This window comes from Gossypium hirsutum, chromosome A01, assembly GCF_007990345.1.
Source record: "Gossypium hirsutum isolate 1008001.06 chromosome A01, Gossypium_hirsutum_v2.1, whole genome shotgun sequence".
Taxonomy (NCBI): domain Eukaryota; kingdom Viridiplantae; phylum Streptophyta; class Magnoliopsida; order Malvales; family Malvaceae; genus Gossypium; species Gossypium hirsutum.
The window spans coordinates 15,728,460-15,732,560 of record NC_053424.1 but is presented as its reverse complement, the minus strand read 5'-3'; the positions used below and the strand labels follow the sequence as shown (position 1 = coordinate 15,732,560).

Here is a 4,101-nt window from a genome sequence, read left to right as displayed (position 1 = left end):
ATGATAAATATTTGATTTGTTCTTAATTATGTGTTCTTAATTCTTGTTTTAATATTCCAGGATATTGATTCAAGTTAACGCTCTTATTCAGAGGAGGAATAGACCCTGTCTAAGAGTAAATTTGTCAAAATTAAGCGGAGTTGATTGCGCGCCTAGAGATAGGGTGACAAGATTTTTCCGAATTAGGGTGAAACCTAATAAGGGAATCCATAGATTAAGTTAATGCAATTTTAGGAAGTTAATTAGAGAAAGATTTCAATTATTCAACCTAGGATTAGACATTGTTAGTCTCGAGAGAGTTAATAATATAACTTAGGGATTTCTACGGATCAGGTCAAATGAATAAATCGTTCGATTCAGAGTCAAATAAAAAGTGAAGTCTAGGTGGATTTTTCCTTGGGTATTGTCTTAATCAATCGAATTTTCCAAAAATATTTTCTCAACTTTTCTTTATGTGCATTCTTAGTTTAGTAATTAGTTTAGATAACCAAATCCCTTAATTTTTAGTCTAGATAATAAAAAAGAAGTAATTACTAGTACTCATAGTTCCTTTGGGTTAGACAATCCGGTCTTGTTGAACTATACTACTGTTCGATAGGTACACTTGTCTTAGTCGTGTTTATAGTTAGTCTCAAGAACGAATTCAATTATAAATTTTAAAACCTATCACGCATAAGCACGATCAAAGTTTTTGGCGCCGTTGCCGGGGAACTAGGATATTGGGAAAACTCGATTTTTATTACTTTAGCCATTTACTTTATTTGCAATTTAAAGTTTTTATTTTCTTTTCTTTTCAAAATTTCCTTTTATTTCCTTCTGACAGTTTTTTCTAGTTTATGACCAGAAGAAACCCGTCAGGACCACTACTTTTGACGGTGAAATTGATTGCACAGTTCACAGAAACCAAAGAGAAATAAGGCGAAGCTTAAGATACATAGAAGAGGAGCAAGATGATGACATCCAAACCATAATCGAGAAGATGGCTGAAAACCAAGAAAATCTGCTACCTCCTGCGATTGCTGCTAATTAGAATCCTACTCCACGTACAATGTATGATTATGCTAAACCAAATTTAATAGGAACTGAGTCAAGTATAGTTAGGCCTACTATTGCTGCAAATAACTTTGAACTAAAACCTAACACAATTCAAATGATACAGCAATTTGTTCAATTTGATGGTTTGCAGGACGAAGATCCCAATGCTCACTTGGCAAACTTTTTGGAACTATGTGATACATTTAAAATTAATGGCGTTTCTGATGACACCATTTGCCTTCGGTTATTCCCTTTTTCGTTAAGGAATAAAGCTAAATAATGGTTGAACTCATTACCACGAGGGTCAATCACTAATTGGGAACAAATGACTGAAATTTTTTTATTAAAATAATTTTCGCCGACTAAAACAGCCAAATTACGTAATGATATCTCTTCTTTTGTGCAGATGGATTTAGAAACACTCTACGATGCATGGGAGAGATACAAGGACCTTTTGAGAAGGTTACCTCACCATGGGTTTCCACTTTGGCTACAGGTTCAAACGTTTCATAATGGCCTGAATCCTTCGACTCGACAGATGATCAATGCAGCTGCTGGCAGAACCATCAATAATAAAACACCTGAAGATGCTTATGAATTTATAGAGGAGATGTTATTGAATAATTATCAGTAGCAAGTCATGAGGACAAAGACAACAAAAGTAGCTGGCGTTTAGAACGTCGATCTGGTCACCATGCTCTCTAATCAGGTACAACTCTTGAATAAGAAAATTGATGGTTTTCTTAGTTCTTCATAGGTTTACCCAGTAATGCAGTGCGAAGCAAGTGAAGGTGGATCAAGAAATTTAGAATACCCACCTTATGGCCACAACATGGAGAACGATCAGTTAAATTACATTGGTAATAATCCTCGATCTCAAAACAATCCTTATAGCAATACTTACAATGCAGGTTGGTGGAACCACCCAATTTTTTCATGGGGAGGCCAAGGAAATCAAAGACCACCAGCCCCTCCAGGCTTTATGTAACGCCCCAATTTTTGGGAATTCTGTGATTGTTTGGTAAAATTTAAAATTTTGTGTTCTGTCTGCTTGATGATTGTTTATTTATGATAGGGGGCCTCTAGAAAGCCCAAGCTTAAGCTAAAACCCAGTAACTTTGTGTGTTTTTAATCCATAAGAGGAAAAGGGGGTTCTGGTTAGCAGGGGTCTTAAATATTATTTGGGTAAAATAAGACATAAGGAAGCAAGTGGCAAAGTGGCATGTGGCGCCACTGGGAAGGCTATAAAAGTGGCATGTAGAAGGGTAGGAAGAGCCCAGGTTCGAGCCGCAAGACAAGCAAATAAGATGTTTATTTTTTTGTGCACAAAAAGGGGAGGTGATGGAATTCAAGGGGGAACTCTGTTAAGGAGAGTTTAAGATGATAAGGGGATTGAGTAAGGATAAAGATAAGGGAGGAAATCTAGGACCTGATCAAGGAACAAGAGGTGGCCGGCCAAGGGACTTTAGCATGGGAAATTCGTTTAGGGTAGTGCTTGTATAAATTTGGCACAATGGGGTAAGTGAGCCGTTTTCTGATCACTCTTCCTCCCCTTTTATTTTTCTTTTTCTCTCCATTTGTTATTCTTTTTTTCTTCTATTCCCCATAGCCGAATCCTTCAGCCACCTTACTCTATACCACCTTCCTTCCATTATTTTTAAAACTATAGTCGATTGCCTCAAATCCCGAAATCCTGAAAACTTGATTCCTCTTATACCGATTTCCCTAGACAATTCTCTTAATTTTTCTCATCATCTTTGGCCGATTGTCTTATCCTCTAAACCCCAAGTTTCTATCGACAATACCACAGTATAACCCTCATATTTTATCTTTCTCTACACTATTGCAAAAAAAGCCAAAAATCCCACACTATCCTAGGGACATAGCCGAATACTGAGATCACTGAAGGCTCTACTTTTGTTATCGTTTGAGGGCTTAGAGCTGCATCAAAATCAAGTAAGAACTAAGGGGGGACGTTGACTGAAAGAATCGGTGGTAAGTTTTTCCGACTTAGTCTATCTTTCATATTTTAAGAAAAGCCGGAATCCCTAAAAGTTAGGGAGGTTGTCGATTTGGACTTGTATCCCTCAGGGGGTTGTGATAACAGTATTATTTTGGTAATAGTGTGATTAAGAGGCTGTTGATCAAGGGCTTGGACAAGTGGAGTGAACGGATCTGGATCAGGACGTTACTTTCGGCAAAGGTAGGAACGCTAAGGCCTAAGGTGTTATTGGCCAAATTTGGTAAGGAGTTAATATGTAGTTTGTTTCAGTAGTTAGATTAATGTGGTAGTAGTATAATTGTAGGCAGTTCGTGCATGGATCTCATCAGCGAATCATCATAAAACAGGTGTGTAACTGACACCCTCTCATAGACTAGATTGGCAAAAGCCGAAAAGCCGAAATGCCAAAAAGTTGGTATTTTGGGAATTTTCGAGTGTGCGAATGCTCGCAAGATAGTTGGGTTTGTATATTTGGTAATCTAAAGTAACAAACTGCAGTACGCGCGATTTCATGCATTTTGATAATTTGGGCTTAATGGGCCAAAAATTGGGTTAATGGGCCAACGGGCCAACGGGCCAACGGGCCCAATTCGGTAAGTATGCGCGGTAAGTGTTCTGATGGTACGTAAATGGTTAGGATATGCATGAAAACCCTAAAAGTAACTAAATTACTATAATACCCTTATGTATGGAAAATTACCACGATACCCCTGGGTGTAAATGACCGATATGCCCTTAGGGTTAATTTTGTCTAAAAAGCATGTTGATTTAAATCTGTATGTTGTATGCCATGAATGAATCTTTGTTGCAAGGGGACATGGGTTATATTTTGGAGGAAGCGTCTTGGTGGCTATGCCACAATTATCTGATCTGGTGGCTCTGCAACATATTTCTGTTCTGAAGGCTCTGCCACGATTATCTGTATCTGGTGACTCTGTCACATTATCTGTTTTTGCAGCCATGCTGCATATTTCTAAGGCGTGTAGCGGTTGGGTGGGTCGAGTAGTCTCCCCACATGGTGAAAGGTTGGTAAGGGGGTGCATGTGGTTGGTTATGGGTTGGGT

The 4,101-nt window shown here is 38.3% G+C and overlaps 1 non-coding gene across 1 annotated transcript; it reads right to left on the bottom strand.

Annotated features, from left to right (window-relative positions):
• Positions 1 to 1,408: 1,408 nt before the first annotated feature.
• LOC121206503 (small nucleolar RNA R71) lies at positions 1,409 to 1,515 on the bottom strand. Its single transcript, XR_005901542.1, has one exon. It is a non-coding gene; the product is annotated as a small nucleolar RNA R71 (small nucleolar RNA).
• Between the last annotated feature and the right edge of the window lie 2,586 nt (positions 1,516 to 4,101).